General features: G+C 48.8%; 20 non-coding genes across 20 annotated transcripts; 8 read left to right on the forward strand and 12 right to left on the reverse strand.

Annotated features, from left to right (window-relative positions):
• Positions 1 to 191: 191 nt before the first annotated feature.
• Positions 192 to 263, reverse strand: TRNAE-CUC (transfer RNA glutamic acid (anticodon CUC)). Its single transcript has one exon. It is a non-coding gene; the product is annotated as a tRNA-Glu (tRNA).
• Positions 264 to 1531: 1268 nt separating this feature from the next.
• Positions 1532 to 1603, reverse strand: TRNAE-CUC (transfer RNA glutamic acid (anticodon CUC)). Its single transcript has one exon. It is a non-coding gene; the product is annotated as a tRNA-Glu (tRNA).
• A 375-nt stretch (positions 1604 to 1978) lies between these two features.
• On the forward strand, positions 1979 to 2050 carry TRNAE-CUC (transfer RNA glutamic acid (anticodon CUC)). The gene has a single exon. It is a non-coding gene; the product is annotated as a tRNA-Glu (tRNA).
• Positions 2051 to 2865: 815 nt separating this feature from the next.
• On the reverse strand, positions 2866 to 2937 carry TRNAE-CUC (transfer RNA glutamic acid (anticodon CUC)). The gene has a single exon. It is a non-coding gene; the product is annotated as a tRNA-Glu (tRNA).
• Positions 2938 to 3318: 381 nt separating this feature from the next.
• Positions 3319 to 3390, forward strand: TRNAE-CUC (transfer RNA glutamic acid (anticodon CUC)). The gene has a single exon. It is a non-coding gene; the product is annotated as a tRNA-Glu (tRNA).
• An 815-nt stretch (positions 3391 to 4205) lies between these two features.
• Positions 4206 to 4277, reverse strand: TRNAE-CUC (transfer RNA glutamic acid (anticodon CUC)). Its single transcript has one exon. It is a non-coding gene; the product is annotated as a tRNA-Glu (tRNA).
• Positions 4278 to 4658: 381 nt separating this feature from the next.
• On the forward strand, positions 4659 to 4730 carry TRNAE-CUC (transfer RNA glutamic acid (anticodon CUC)). Its single transcript has one exon. It is a non-coding gene; the product is annotated as a tRNA-Glu (tRNA).
• An 815-nt stretch (positions 4731 to 5545) lies between these two features.
• Positions 5546 to 5617, reverse strand: TRNAE-CUC (transfer RNA glutamic acid (anticodon CUC)). The gene has a single exon. It is a non-coding gene; the product is annotated as a tRNA-Glu (tRNA).
• A 381-nt stretch (positions 5618 to 5998) lies between these two features.
• On the forward strand, positions 5999 to 6070 carry TRNAE-CUC (transfer RNA glutamic acid (anticodon CUC)). The gene has a single exon. It is a non-coding gene; the product is annotated as a tRNA-Glu (tRNA).
• An 812-nt stretch (positions 6071 to 6882) lies between these two features.
• TRNAE-CUC (transfer RNA glutamic acid (anticodon CUC)) lies at positions 6883 to 6954 on the reverse strand. The gene has a single exon. It is a non-coding gene; the product is annotated as a tRNA-Glu (tRNA).
• Positions 6955 to 7335: 381 nt separating this feature from the next.
• Positions 7336 to 7407, forward strand: TRNAE-CUC (transfer RNA glutamic acid (anticodon CUC)). The gene has a single exon. It is a non-coding gene; the product is annotated as a tRNA-Glu (tRNA).
• An 815-nt stretch (positions 7408 to 8222) lies between these two features.
• Positions 8223 to 8294, reverse strand: TRNAE-CUC (transfer RNA glutamic acid (anticodon CUC)). Its single transcript has one exon. It is a non-coding gene; the product is annotated as a tRNA-Glu (tRNA).
• A 381-nt stretch (positions 8295 to 8675) lies between these two features.
• TRNAE-CUC (transfer RNA glutamic acid (anticodon CUC)) lies at positions 8676 to 8747 on the forward strand. Its single transcript has one exon. It is a non-coding gene; the product is annotated as a tRNA-Glu (tRNA).
• An 815-nt stretch (positions 8748 to 9562) lies between these two features.
• TRNAE-CUC (transfer RNA glutamic acid (anticodon CUC)) lies at positions 9563 to 9634 on the reverse strand. The gene has a single exon. It is a non-coding gene; the product is annotated as a tRNA-Glu (tRNA).
• A 1268-nt stretch (positions 9635 to 10902) lies between these two features.
• Positions 10903 to 10974, reverse strand: TRNAE-CUC (transfer RNA glutamic acid (anticodon CUC)). Its single transcript has one exon. It is a non-coding gene; the product is annotated as a tRNA-Glu (tRNA).
• Positions 10975 to 11355: 381 nt separating this feature from the next.
• On the forward strand, positions 11356 to 11427 carry TRNAE-CUC (transfer RNA glutamic acid (anticodon CUC)). The gene has a single exon. It is a non-coding gene; the product is annotated as a tRNA-Glu (tRNA).
• An 815-nt stretch (positions 11428 to 12242) lies between these two features.
• TRNAE-CUC (transfer RNA glutamic acid (anticodon CUC)) lies at positions 12243 to 12314 on the reverse strand. Its single transcript has one exon. It is a non-coding gene; the product is annotated as a tRNA-Glu (tRNA).
• Positions 12315 to 12695: 381 nt separating this feature from the next.
• TRNAE-CUC (transfer RNA glutamic acid (anticodon CUC)) lies at positions 12696 to 12767 on the forward strand. Its single transcript has one exon. It is a non-coding gene; the product is annotated as a tRNA-Glu (tRNA).
• Positions 12768 to 13582: 815 nt separating this feature from the next.
• Positions 13583 to 13654, reverse strand: TRNAE-CUC (transfer RNA glutamic acid (anticodon CUC)). Its single transcript has one exon. It is a non-coding gene; the product is annotated as a tRNA-Glu (tRNA).
• Positions 13655 to 14922: 1268 nt separating this feature from the next.
• TRNAE-CUC (transfer RNA glutamic acid (anticodon CUC)) lies at positions 14923 to 14994 on the reverse strand. Its single transcript has one exon. It is a non-coding gene; the product is annotated as a tRNA-Glu (tRNA).
• Between the last annotated feature and the right edge of the window lie 115 nt (positions 14995 to 15109).

The following is a 15109-nucleotide window of genomic DNA, read 5'->3' on the forward strand; positions in this document are numbered from 1 at the left end:
CCTGCCAGAAATGATCTATTCGACCCATCTATCTGATGGGAAATTGCATGGTGTGTACCAGGCTTTACTGCTCTTACCATCTTACTGTTGCAGGCAATGGAGCCTGCATAAGGAGTCAATCCAGCGGTTAAGACAAGCGACTCAAGGAAGTGCCGCTGCTGCGTGAGAGATCAAGAAAAAAGAAGGAGGCCTTCCCTGACCGGGAATCGAACCCGGGCCGCAGCGGTGAGAGCGCCGAATCCTAGCCACTAGACCACCAGGGAGAGATGAAGGCTCCCAAGCCTTCTGACGGTAAAATAAGTCAACTCCACAGAGAACAGCACGCGGCGGCACCCGAACGATCTATGCCGTGATGAATTGCTTTGCCGTCACTCATGTCACTCTTTCCCATTATTACCCTCTTCCTCTTCCCACTGCTCCTTCCTGCCAGACCTTCATCAGAGAGCTCTGTGCTTTCACGAATGGGAAATTGCATGGTGTGTACCAGGCATAAGACCAAGGAGGAAGTTGGACTATTTGGAAGACATGCAAAGCTCTCAAGGGAGATTCCAACTTTCTGGAAAAAAACACGCAGCACAAATTAGCAGCCAGCTTTCATCCTGTCACTTTTCTCCTCAGCGTTCATGTGGATGCTCTTTCATCTCTCCGTGGTGGTCTAGTGGCTAGGATTCGGCGCTCTCACCGCCGCGGCCCTGGTTCGATTCCCGGTCAGGGAAGGCCTCTTTCTTAATCTCTCACGCAGCAGCGACGCTTCCTTGAGATGCTTGTCTTTACCGCTGGATTGACTCCTTATGCAGGAGTCCTGCACTTGGCTGGCCATCTTTGTTAAGTCTTCAGTCTGTTCACTATAGGCTGACTCGGAAAAAACAAAAAGAACCAAACCGCTTTCTTCTGTCGCATAGCTGTTTGGAAAGGGAGACTGTGTGCAGCTTCTGCTGATGGAGGTCTCCCTGCATGCCTCTTGGCAGTCGCACACTGCCTCCTAGGGATGATTCCATGATCTGGATCTGAGTTAAAGGGGTTTTTACATTTTCTTTTTCATACACATGAACGCTGAGGAGAAAAATGACGGGGTGAAACCTGGCTGATAATGTGTGCTGCATGTTTTTTCCAGAAAGTTGGAATCTCCCTTGAAAGCTTTGCAGTCTTGCATGTCTTCCAAATGGTCCACCTTCCTCTTTGGTCTTATGCCTGTTACACACCATGCAATTTCCCATCAGATAGATGAGTCAATAGATAATTTCTGACAGATCCGATCGGATTTCCGATCGTTTTTCTGATCGATATTCCGGTCACTTGTATGCAAATCGATCAGAAAACCGATCGGGAATCAGATCGGACCTGCCAGAAATGATCTATTCGACCCATCTATCTGATGGGAAATTGCATGGTGTGTACCAGGCTTTACTGCTCTTACCATCTTACTGTTGCAGGCAATGGAGCCTGCATAAGGAGTCAATCCAGCGGTTAAGACAAGCGACTCAAGGAAGTGCCGCTGCTGCGTGAGAGATCAAGAAAAAAGAAGGAGGCCTTCCCTGACCGGGAATCGAACCCGGGCCGCGGCGGTGAGAGCGCCGAATCCTAGCCACTAGACCACCAGGGAGAGATGAAGGCTCCCAAGCCTTCTGACGGTAAAATAAGTCAACTCCACAGAGAACAGCACGCGGCGGCACCCGAACGATCTATGCCGTGATGAATTGCTTTGCCGTCACTCATGTCACTCTTTCCCATTATTACCCTCTTCCCACTGCTCCTTCCTGCCAGACCTTCATCAGAGAGCTCTGTGCTTTCACGAATGGGAAATTGCATGGTGTGTACCAGGCATAAGACCAAGGAGGAAGTTGGACTATTTGGAAGACATGCAAAGCTCTCAAGGGAGATTCCAACTTTCTGGAAAAAAACACGCAGCACAAATTAGCAGCCAGCTTTCATCCTGTCACTTTTCTCCTCAGCGTTCATGTGGATGTTCTTTCATCTCTCCCTGGTGGTCTAGTGGCTAGGATTTGGCGCTCTCACCGCCGCGGCCCGGGTTCGATTCCCGGTCAGGGAAGGCCTCTTTCTTAATCTCTCACGCAGCAGCGACACTTCCTTGAGATGCTTGTCTTTACCGCTGGATTGACTCCTTATGCAGGAGTCCTGCACTTGGCTGGCCATCTTTGTTAAGTCTTCAGTCTGTTCACTATAGGCTGACTCGGAAAAAACAAAAAGAACCAAACCGCTTTCTTCTGTCGCATAGCTGTTTGGAAAGGGAGACTGTGTGCAGCTTCTGCTGATGGAGGTCTCCCTGCATGCCTCTTGGCAGTCGCACACTGCCTCCTAGGGATGATTCCATGATCTGGATCTGAGTTAAAGGGGTTTTTACATTTTCTTTTTCATACACATGAACGCTGAGGAGAAAAATGACGGGGTGAAACCTGGCTGATAGTGTGTGCTGCATGTTTTTTCCAGAAAGTTGGAATCTCCCTTGAAAGCTTTGCAGTCTTGCATGTCTTCCAAATGGTCCACCTTCCTCTTTGGTCTTATGCCTGTTACACACCATGCAATTTCCCATCAGATAGATGAGTCAATAGATAATTTCTGACAGATCCGATCGGATTTCCGATCGTTTTTCTGATCGATATTCCGGTCACTTGTATGCAAATCGATCAGAAAAACGATCGGGAATCAGATCGGACCTGCCAGAAATGATCTATTCGACCCATCTATCTGATGGGAAATTGCATGGTGTGTACCAGGCTTTACTGCTCTTACCATCTTACTGTTGCAGGCAATGGAGCCTGCATAAGGAGTCAATCCAGCGGTTAAGACAAGCGACCCAAGGAAGTGCCGCTGCTGCGTGAGAGATCAAGAAAAAAGAAGGTGGCCTTCCCTGACCGGGAATCGAACCCGGGCCGCGGCGGTGAGAGCGCCGAATCCTAGCCACTAGACCACCAGGGAGAGATGAAGGCTCCCAAGCCTTCTGACGGTAAAATAAGTCAACTCCACAGAGAACAGCACGCGGCGGCACCCGAACGATCCATGCCGTGATGAATTGCTTTGCCGTCACTCATGTCACTCTTTCCCATTATTACCCTCTTCCTCTTCCCACTGCTCCTTCCTGCCAGACCTTCATCAGAGAGCTCTGTGCTTTCACGAATGGGAAATTGCATGGTGTGTACCAGGCATAAGACCAAGGAGGAAGTTGGACTATTTGGAAGACATGCAAAGCTCTCAAGGGAGATTCCAACTTTCTGGAAAAAAACACGCAGCACAAATTAGCAGCCAGCTTTCATCCTGTCACTTTTCTCCTCAGCGTTCATGTGGATGTTCTTTCATCTCTCCATGGTGGTCTAGTGGCTAGGATTCGGCGCTCTCACCGCCGCGGCCCGGGTTCGATTCCCGGTCAGGGAAGGCCTCTTTCTTAATCTCTCACGCAGCAGCGACACTTCCTTGAGATGCGTTTCTTTACCGCTGGATTGACTCCTTATGCAGGAGTCCTGCACTTGGCTGGCCATCTTTGTTAAGTCTTCAGTCTGTTCACTATAGGCTGACTCGGAAAAAACAAAAAGAACCAAACCGCTTTCTTCTGTCGCATAGCTGTTTGGAAAGGGAGACTGTGTGCAGCTTCTGCTGATGGAGGTCTCCCTGCATGCCTCTTGGCAGTCGCACACTGCCTCCTAGGGATGATTCCATGATCTGGATCTGAGTTAAAGGGGTTTTTACATTTTCTTTTTCATACACATGAACGCTGAGGAGAAAAATGACGGGGTGAAACCTGGCTGATAATGTGTGCTGCATGTTTTTTCCAGAAAGTTGGAATCTCCCTTGAAAGCTTTGCAGTCTTGCATGTCTTCCAAATGGTCCACCTTCCTCTTTGGTCTTATGCCTGTTACACACCATGCAATTTCCCATCAGATAGATGAGTCAATAGATAATTTCTGACAGATCCGATCGGATTTCCGATCGTTTTTCTGATCGATATTCCGGTCACTTGTATGCAAATCGATCAGAAAAACGATCGGGAATCAGATCGGACCTGCCAGAAATGATCTATTCGACCCATCTATCTGATGGGAAATTGCATGGTGTGTACCAGGCTTTACTGCTCTTACCATCTTACTGTTGCAGGCAATGGAGCCTGCATAAGGAGTCAATCCAGCGGTTAAGACAAGCGACCCAAGGAAGTGCCGCTGCTGCGTGAGAGATCAAGAAAAAAGAAGGAGGCCTTCCCTGACCGGGAATCGAACCCGGGCCGCGGCGGTGAGAGCGCCGAATCCTAGCCACTAGACCACCAGGGAGAGATGAAGGCTCCCAAGCCTTCTGACGGTAAAATAAGTCAACTCCACAGAGAACAGCACGCGGCGGCACCCGAACGATCCATGCCGTGATGAATTGCTTTGCCGTCACTCATGTCACTCTTTCCCATTATTACCCTCTTCCTCTTCCCACTGCTCCTTCCTGCCAGACCTTCATCAGAGAGCTCTGTGCTTTCACGAATGGGAAATTGCATGGTGTGTACCAGGCATAAGACCAAGGAGGAAGTTGGACTATTTGGAAGACATGCAAAGCTCTCAAGGGAGATTCCAACTTTCTGGAAAAAAACACGCAGCACAAATTAGCAGCCAGCTTTCATCCTGTCACTTTTCTCCTCAGCGTTCATGTGGATGTTCTTTAATCTCTCCCTGGTGGTCTAGTGGCTAGGATTCGGTGCTCTCACCGCCGTGGCCCGGGTTCGATTCCCGGTCAGGGAAGGCCTCTTTCTTAATCTCTCACGCAGCAGTGACACTTCCTTGAGATGCTTGTCTTTACCGCTGGATTGACTCCTTATGCAGGAGTCCTGCACTTGGCTGGCCATCTTTGTTAAGTCTTCAGTCTGTTCACTATAGGCTGACTCGGAAAAAACAAAAAGAACCAAACCGCTTTCTTCTGTCGCATAGCTGTTTGGAAAGGGAGACTGTGTGCAGCTTCTGCTGATGGAGGTCTCCCTGCATGCCTCTTGGCAGTCGCACACTGCCTCCTAGGGATGATTCCATGATCTGGATCTGAGTTAAAGGGGTTTTTACATTTTCTTTTTCATACACATGAACGCTGAGGAGAAAAATGACGGGGTGAAACCTGGCTGATAATGTGTGCTGCATGTTTTTTCCAGAAAGTTGGAATCTCCCTTGAAAGCTTTGCAGTCTTGCATGTCTTCCAAATGGTCCACCTTCCTCTTTGGTCTTATGCCTGTTACACACCATGCAATTTCCCATCAGATAGATGAGTCAATAGATAATTTCTGACAGATCCGATCGGATTTCCGATCGTTTTTCTGATCGATATTCCGGTCACTTGTATGCAAATCGATCAGAAAAACGATCGGGAATCAGATCGGACCTGCCAGAAATGATCTATTCGACCCATCTATCTGATGGGAAATTGCATGGTGTGTACCAGGCTTTACTGCTCTTACCATCTTACTGTTGCAGGCAATGGAGCCTGCATAAGGAGTCAATCCAGCGGTTAAGACAAGCGACTCAAGGAAGTGCCGCTGCTGCGTGAGAGATCAAGAAAAAAGAAGGAGGCCTTCCCTGACCGGGAATCGAACCCGGGCCGCGGCGGTGAGAGCACCGAATCCTAGCCACTAGACCACCAGGGAGAGATGAAGGCTCCCAAGCCTTCTGACGGTAAAATAAGTCAACTCCACAGAGAACAGCACGCGGCGGCACCCGAACGATCTATGCCGTGATGAATTGCTTTGCCGTCACTCATGTCACTCTTTCCCATTATTACCCTCTTCCTCTTCCCACTGCTCCTTCCTGCCAGACCTTCATCAGAGAGCTCTGTGCTTTCACGAATGGGAAATTGCATGGTGTGTACCAGGCATAAGACCAAGGAGGAAGTTGGACTATTTGGAAGACATGCAAAGCTCTCAAGGGAGATTCCAACTTTCTGGAAAAAAACACGCAGCACAAATTAGCAGCCAGCTTTCATCCTGTCACTTTTCTCCTCAGCGTTCATGTGGATGCTCTTTCATCTCTCCCTGGTGGTCTAGTGGCTAGGATTCGGCGCTCTCACCGCCGCGGCCCTGGTTCAATTCCCGGTCAGGGAAGGCCTCTTTCTTAATCTCTCACGCAGCAGCGACGCTTCCTTGAGATGCTTGTCTTTACCGCTGGATTGACTCCTTATGCAGGAGTCCTGCACTTGGCTGGCCATCTTTGTTAAGTCTTCAGTCTGTTCACTATAGGCTGACTCGGAAAAAACAAAAAGAACCAAACCGCTTTCTTGTGTCGCATAGCTGTTTGGAAAGGGAGACTGTGTGCAGCTTCTGCTGATGGAGGTCTCCCTGCATGCCTCTTGGCAGTCGCACACTGCCTCCTAGGGATGATTCCATGATCTGGATCTGAGTTAAAGGGGTTTTTACATTTTCTTTTTCATACACATGAACGCTGAGGAGAAAAATGACGGGGTGAAACCTTGCTGATAATGTGTGCTGCATGTTTTTTCCAGAAAGTTGGAATCTCCCTTGAAAGCTTTGCAGTCTTGCATGTCTTCCAAATGGTCCACCTTCCTCTTTGGTCTTATGCCTGTTACACACCATGCAATTTCCCATCAGATAGATGAGTCAATAGATAATTTCTGACAGATCCGATCGGATTTCCGATCGTTTTTCTGATCGATATTCCGGTCACTTGTATGCAAATCGATCAGAAAACCGATCGGGAATCAGATCAGACCTGCCAGAAATGATCTATTCGACCCATCTATCTGATGGGAAATTGCATGGTGTGTACCAGGCTTTACTGCTCTTACCATCTTACTGTTGCAGGCAATGGAGCCTGCATAAGGAGTCAATCCAGCGGTTAAGACAAGCGACTCAAGGAAGTGCCGCTGCTGCGTGAGAGATCAAGAAAAAAGGAGGCCTTCCCTGACCGGGAATCGAACCCGGGCCGCGGCGGTGAGAGCACCGAATCCTAGCCACTAGACCACCAGGGAGAGATGAAGGCTCCCAAGCCTTCTGACGGTAAAATAAGTCAACTCCACAGAGAACAGCACGCGGCGGCACCCGAACGATCTATGCCGTGATGAATTGCTTTGCCGTCACTCATGTCACTCTTTCCCATTATTACCCTCTTCCTCTTCCCACTGCTCCTTCCTGCCAGACCTTCATCAGAGAGCTCTGTGCTTTCACGAATGGGAAATTGCATGGTGTGTACCAGGCATAAGACCAAGGAGGAAGTTGGACTATTTGGAAGACATGCAAAGCTCTCAAGGGAGATTCCAACTTTCTGGAAAAAAACACGCAGCACAAATTAGCAGCCAGCTTTCATCCTGTCACTTTTCTCCTCAGCGTTCATGTGGATGTTCTTTCATCTCTCCCTGGTGGTCTAGTGGCTAGGATTCGGCGCTCTCACCGCCGCGGCCCGGGTTAGATTCCCGGTCAGGGAAGGCCTCTTTCTTAATCTCTCACGCAGCAGCGACACTTCCTTGAGATGCTTGTCTTTACCGCTGGATTGACTCCTTATGCAGGAGTCCTGCACTTGGCTGGCCATCTTTGTTAAGTCTTCAGTCTGTTCACTATAGGCTGACTCGGAAAAAACAAAAAGAACCAAACCGCTTTCTTCTGTCGCATAGCTGTTTGGAAAGGGAGACTGTGTGCAGCTTCTGCTGATGGAGGTCTCCCTGCATGCCTCTTGGCAGTCGCACACTGCCTCCTAGGGATGATTCCATGATCTGGATCTGAGTTAAAGGGGTTTTTACATTTTCTTTTTCATACACATGAACGCTGAGGAGAAAAATGACGGGGTGAAACCTGGCTGATAATGTGTGCTGCATGTTTTTTCCAGAAAGTTGGAATCTCCCTTGAAAGCTTTGCAGTCTTGCATGTCTTCCAAATGGTCCACCTTCCTCTTTGGTCTTATGCCTGTTACACACCATGCAATTTCCCATCAGATAGATGAGTCAATAGATAATTTCTGACAGATCCGATCGGATTTCCGATCGTTTTTCTGATCGATATTCCGGTCACTTGTATGCAAATCGATCAGAAAAACGATCGGGAATCAGATCGGACCTGCCAGAAATGATCTATTCGACCCATCTATCTGATGGGAAATTGCATGGTGTGTACCAGGCTTTACTGCTCTTACCATCTTACTGTTGCAGGCAATGGAGCCTGCATAAGGAGTCAATCCAGCGGTTAAGACAAGCGACTCAAGGAAGTGCCGCTGCTGCGTGAGAGATCAAGAAAAAAGAAGGAGGCCTTCCCTGACCGGGAATCGAACCCGGGCCGCGGCGGTGAGAGCGCCGAATCCTAGCCACTAGACCACCAGGGAGAGATAAAGGCTCCCAAGCCTTCTGACGGTAAAATAAGTCAACTCCACAGAGAACAGCACGCAGCGGCACCCGAACGATCCATGCCGTGATGAATTGCTTTGCCGTCACTCATGTCACTCTTTCCCATTATTACCCTCTTCCTCTTCCCACTGCTCCTTCCTGCCAGACCTTCATCAGAGAGCTCTGTGCTTTCACGAATGGGAAATTGCATGGTGTGTACCAGGCATAAGACCAAGGAGGAATTTGGACTATTTGGAAGACATGCAAAGCTCTCAAGTGAGATTCCAACTTTCTGGAAAAAAACACGCAGCACAAATTAGCAGCCAGCTTTTATCCTGTCACTTTTCTCCTCAGCGTTCATGTGGATGTTCTTTCATCTCTCCCTGGTGGTCTAGTGGCTAGGATTCGGCGCTCTCACCGCCGCGGCCCGGGTTCGATTCCCGGTCAGGGAAGGCCTCTTTCTTAATCTCTCACGCAGCAGCGACACTTCCTTGAGATGCTTGTCTTTACCGCTGGATTGACTCCTTATGCAGGAGTCCTGCACTTGGCTGGCCATCTTTGTTAAGTCTTCAGTCTGTTCACTATAGGCTGACTCGGAAAAAACAAAAAGAACCAAACCGCTTTCTTCTGTCGCATAGCTGTTTGGAAAGGGAGACTGTGTGCAGCTTCTGCTGATGGAGGTCTCCCTGCATGCCTCTTGGCAGTCGCACACTGCCTCCTAGGGATGATTCCATGATCTGGATCTGAGTTAAAGGGGTTTTTACATTTTCTTTTTCATACACATGAACGCTGAGGAGAAAAATGACGGGGTGAAACCTGGCTGATAATGTGTGCTGCATGTTTTTTCCAGAAAGTTGGAATCTCCCTTGAAAGCTTTGCAGTCTTGCATGTCTTCCAAATGGTCCACCTTCCTCTTTGGTCTTATGCCTGTTACACACCATGCAATTTCCCATCAGATAGATGAGTCAATAGATAATTTCTGACAGATCCGATCGGATTTCCGATCGTTTTTCTGATCGATATTCCGGTCACTTGTATGCAAATCGATCAGAAAACCGATCGGGAATCAGATCGGACCTGCCAGAAATGATCTATTCAACCCATCTATCTGATGGGAAATTGCATGGTGTGTACCAGGCTTTACTGCTCTTACCATCTTACTGTTGCAGGCAATGGAGCCTGCATAAGGAGTCAATCCAGCGGTTAAGACAAGCGACTCAAGGAAGTGCCGCTGCTGCGTGAGAGATCAAGAAAAAAGAAGGAGGCCTTCCCTGACCGGGAATCAAACCCGGGCCGCGGCGGTGAGAGCGCCGAATCCTAGCCACTAGACCACCAGGGAGAGATGAAGGCTCCCAAGCCTTCTGACGGTAAAATAAGTCAACTCCACAGAGAACAGCATGCGGCGGCACCCGAACAATCTATGCCGTGATGAATTGCTTTGCCGTCACTCATGTCACTCTTTCCCATTATTACCCTCTTCCTCTTCCCACTGCTCCTTCCTGCCAGACCTTCATCAGAGAGCTCTGTGCTTTCACGAATGGGAAATTGCATGGTGTGTACCAGGCATAAGACCAAGGAGGAAGTTGGACTATTTGGAAGACATGCAAAGCTCTCAAGGGAGATTCCAACTTTCTGGAAAAAAACACGCAGCACAAATTAGCAGCCAGCTTTCATCCTGTCACTTTTCTCCTCAGCGTTCATGTGGATGCTCTTTCATCTCTCCCTGGTGGTCTAGTGGCTAGGATTCGGCGCTCTCACCGCTGCGGCCCTGGTTCAATTCCCGGTCAGGGAAGGCCTCTTTCTTAATCTCTCACGCAGCAGCGACGCTTCCTTGAGATGCTTGTCTTTACCGCTGGATTGACTCCTTATGCAGGAGTCCTGCACTTGGCTGGCCATCTTTGTTAAGTCTTCAGTCTGTTCACTATAGGCTGACTCGGAAAAAACAAAAAGAACCAAACCGCTTTCTTGTGTCGCATAGCTGTTTGGAAAGGGAGACTGTGTGCAGCTTCTGCTGATGGAGGTCTCCCTGCATGCCTCTTGGCAGTCGCACACTGCCTCCTAGGGATGATTCCATGATCTGGATCTGAGTTAAAGGGGTTTTTACATTTTCTTTTTCATACACATGAACGCTGAGGAGAAAAATGACGGGGTGAAACCTTGCTGATAATGTGTGCTGCATGTTTTTTCCAGAAAGTTGGAATCTCCCTTGAAAGCTTTGCAGTCTTGCATGTCTTCCAAATGGTCCACCTTCCTCTTTGGTCTTATGCCTGTTACACACCATGCAATTTCCCATCAGATAGATGAGTCAATAGATAATTTCTGACAGATCCGATCGGATTTCCGATCGTTTTTCTGATCGATATTCCGGTCACTTGTATGCAAATCGATCAGAAAACCGATCGGGAATCAGATCAGACCTGCCAGAAATGATCTATTCGACCCATCTATCTGATGGGAAATTGCATGGTGTGTACCAGGCTTTACTGCTCTTACCATCTTACTGTTGCAGGCAATGGAGCCTGCATAAGGAGTCAATCCAGCGGTTAAGACAAGCGACTCAAGGAAGTGCCGCTGCTGCGTGAGAGATCAAGAAAAAAGAAGGAGGCCTTCCCTGACCGGGAATCGAACCCGGGCCGCGGCGGTGAGAGCACCGAATCCTAGCCACTAGACCACCAGGGAGAGATGAAGGCTCCCAAGCCTTCTGACGGTAAAATAAGTCAACTCCACAGAGAACAGCACGCGGCGGCACCCGAACGATCTATGCCGTGATGAATTGCTTTGCCGTCACTCATGTCACTCTTTCCCATTATTACCCTCTTCCTCTTCCCACTGCTCCTTCCTGCCAGACCTTCATCAGAGAGCTCTGTGCTTTCACGAATGGGAAATTGCATGGTGTGTACCAGGCATAAGACCAAGGAGGAAGTTGGACTATTTGGAAGACATGCAAAGCTCTCAAGGGAGATTCCAACTTTCTGGAAAAAAACACGCAGCACAAATTAGCAGCCAGCTTTCATCCTGTCACTTTTCTCCTCAGCGTTCATGTGGATGTTCTTTCATCTCTCCCTGGTGGTCTAGTGGCTAGGATTCGGCGCTCTCACCGCCGCGGCCCGGGTTAGATTCCCGGTCAGGGAAGGCCTCTTTCTTAATCTCTCACGCAGCAGCGACACTTCCTTGAGATGCTTGTCTTTACCGCTGGATTGACTCCTTATGCAGGAGTCCTGCACTTGGCTGGCCATCTTTGTTAAGTCTTCAGTCTGTTCACTATAGGCTGACTCGGAAAAAACAAAAAGAACCAAACCGCTTTCTTCTGTCGCATAGCTGTTTGGAAAGGGAGACTGTGTGCAGCTTCTGCTGATGGAGGTCTCCCTGCATGCCTCTTGGCAGTCGCACACTGCCTCCTAGGGATGATTCCATGATCTGGATCTGAGTTAAAGGGGTTTTTACATTTTCTTTTTCATACACATGAACGCTGAGGAGAAAAATGACGGGGTGAAACCTGGCTGATAATGTGTGCTGCATGTTTTTTCCAGAAAGTTGGAATCTCCCTTGAAAGCTTTGCAGTCTTGCATGTCTTCCAAATGGTCCACCTTCCTCTTTGGTCTTATGCCTGTTACACACCATGCAATTTCCCATCAGATAGATGAGTCAATAGATAATTTCTGACAGATCCGATCGGATTTCCGATCGTTTTTCTGATCGATATTCCGGTCACTTGTATGCAAATCGATCAGAAAAACGATCGGGAATCAGATCGGACCTGCCAGAAATGATCTATTCGACCCATCTATCTGATGGGAAATTGCATGGTGTGTACCAGGCTTTACTGCTCTTACCATCTTACTGTTGCAGGCAATGGAGCCTGCATAAGGAGTCAATCCAGCGGTTAAGACAAGCGACTCAAGGAAGTGCCGCTGCTGCGTGAGAGATCAAGAAAAAAGAAGGAGGCCTTCCCTGACCAGGAATCGAACCTGGGCCGCGGCGGTGAGAGCGCCGAATCCTAGCCACTAGACCACCAGGGAGAGATGAAGGCTCCCAAGCCTTCTGACGGTAAAATATGTCAACTCCACAGAGAACAGCACGCGGCGGCACCCGAACGATCTATGCCGTGATGAATTGCTTTGCCGTCACTCATGTCACTCTTTCCCATTATTACCCTCTTCCTCTTCCCACTGCTCCTTCCTGCCAGACCTTCATCAGAGAGCTCTGTGCTTTCACGAATGGGAAATTGCATGGTGTGTACCAGGCATAAGACCAAGGAGGAAGTTGGACTATTTGGAAGACATGCAAAGCTCTCAAGGGAGATTCCAACTTTCTGGAAAAAAACACGCAGCACAAATTAGCAGCCAGCTTTCATCCTGTCACTTTTCTCCTCAGCGTTCATGTGGATGTTCTTTCATCTCTCCCTGGTGGTCTAGTGGCTAGGATTTGGCGCTCTCACCGCCGCGGCCCGGGTTCGATTTCCGGTCAGGGAAGGCCTCTTTCTTAATCTCTCACGCAGCAGCGACACTTCCTTGAGATGCTTGTCTTTACCGCTGGATTGACTCCTTATGCAGGAGTCCTGCACTTGGCTGGCCATCTTTGTTAAGTCTTCAGTCTGTTCACTATAGGCTGACTCGGAAAAAACAAAAAGAACCAAACCGCTTTCTTCTGTCGCATAGCTGTTTGGAAAGGGAGACTGTGTGCAGCTTCTGCTGATGGAGGTCTCCCTGCATGCCTCTTGGCAGTCGCACACTGCCTCCTAGGGATGATTCCATGATCTGGATCTGAGTTAAAGGGGTTTTTACATTTTCTTTTTCATACACATGAACGCTGAGGAGAAAAATGACGGGGTGAAACCTGGCTGATAATGTGTGCTGCATGTTTTTTCCAGAAAGTTGGAATCTCCCTTGAAAGCTTTGCAGTCTTGCATGTCTTCCAAATGGTCCACCTTCCTCTTTGGTCTTATGCCTGTTACACACCATGCAATTTCCCATCAGATAGATGAGTCAATAGATAATTTCTGACAGATCCGATCGGATTTCCGATCGTTTTTCTGATCGATATTCCGGTCACTTGTATGCAAATCGATCAGAAAAACGATCGGGAATCAGATCGGACCTGCCAGAAATGATCTATTCGACCCATCTATCTGATGGGAAATTGCATGGTGTGTACCAGGCTTTACTGCTCTTACCATCTTACTGTTGCAGGCAATGGAGCCTGCATAAGGAGTCAATCCAGCGGTTAAGACAAGCGACTCAAGGAAGTGCCGCTGCTGCGTGAGAGATCAAGAAAAAAGAAGGAGGCCTTCCCTGACCGGGAATCGAACCCGGGCCGCAGCGGTGAGAGCGCCGAATCCTAGCCACTAGACCACCAGGGAGAGATGAAGGCTCCCAAGCCTTCTGACGGTAAAATAAGTCAACTCCACAGAGAACAGCACGCGGCGGCACCCGAACGATCTATGCCGTGATGAATTGCTTTGCCGTCACTCATGTCACTCTTTCCCATTATTACCCTCTTCCTCTTCCCACTGCTCCTTCCTGCCAGACCTTCATCAGAGAGCTCTGTGCTTTCACGAATGGGAAATTGCATGGTGTGTACCAGGCATAAGACCAAGGAGGAAGTTGGACTATTTGGAAGACATGCAAAGCTCTCAAGGGAGATTCCAACTTTCTGGAAAAAAACACGCAGCACAAATTAGCAGCCAGCTTTCATCCTGTCACTTTTCTCCTCAGCGTTCATGTGGATGCTCTTTCATCTCTCCGTGGTGGTCTAGTGGCTAGGATTCGGCGCTCTCACCGCCGCGGCCCTGGTTCGATTCCCGGTCAGGGAAGGCCTCTTTCTTAATCTCTCACGCAGCAGCGACGCTTCCTTGAGATGCTTGTCTTTACCGCTGGATTGACTCCTTATGCAGGAGTCCTGCACTTGGCTGGCCATCTTTGTTAAGTCTTCAGTCTGTTCACTATAGGCTGACTCGGAAAAAACAAAAAGAACCAAACCGCTTTCTTCTGTCGCATAGCTGTTTGGAAAGGGAGACTGTGTGCAGCTTCTGCTGATGGAGGTCTCCCTGCATGCCTCTTGGCAGTCGCACACTGCCTCCTAGGGATGATTCCATGATCTGGATCTGAGTTAAAGGGGTTTTTACATTTTCTTTTTCATACACATGAACGCTGAGGAGAAAAATGACGGGGTGAAACCTGGCTGATAATGTGTGCTGCATGTTTTTTCCAGAAAGTTGGAATCTCCCTTGAAAGCTTTGCAGTCTTGCATGTCTTCCAAATGGTCCACCTTCCTCTTTGGTCTTATGCCTGTTACACACCATGCAATTTCCCATCAGATAGATGAGTCAATAGATAATTTCTGACAGATCCGATCGGATTTCCGATCGTTTTTCTGATCGATATTCCGGTCACTTGTATGCAAATCGATCAGAAAACCGATCGGGAATCAGATCGGACCTGCCAGAAATGATCTATTCGACCCATCTATCTGATGGGAAATTGCATGGTGTGTACCAGGCTTTACTGCTCTTACCATCTTACTGTTGCAGGCAATGGAGCCTGCATAAGGAGTCAATCCAGCGGTTAAGACAAGCGACTCAAGGAAGTGCCGCTGCTGCGTGAGAGATCAAGAAAAAAGAAGGAGGCCTTCCCTGACCGGGAATCGAACCCGGGCCGCGGCGGTGAGAGCGCCGAATCCTAGCCACTAGACCACCAGGGAGAGATGAAGGCTCCCAAGCCTTCTGACGGTAAAATAAGTCAACTCCACAGAGAACAGCACGCGGCGGCACCCGAACGATCTATGCCGTGATGAATTGCTTTGCCGTCACTCATGT

Source organism: Hyperolius riggenbachi, chromosome 8 (assembly GCF_040937935.1).
Source record: "Hyperolius riggenbachi isolate aHypRig1 chromosome 8, aHypRig1.pri, whole genome shotgun sequence".
NCBI lineage: Eukaryota > Metazoa > Chordata > Amphibia > Anura > Hyperoliidae > Hyperolius > Hyperolius riggenbachi.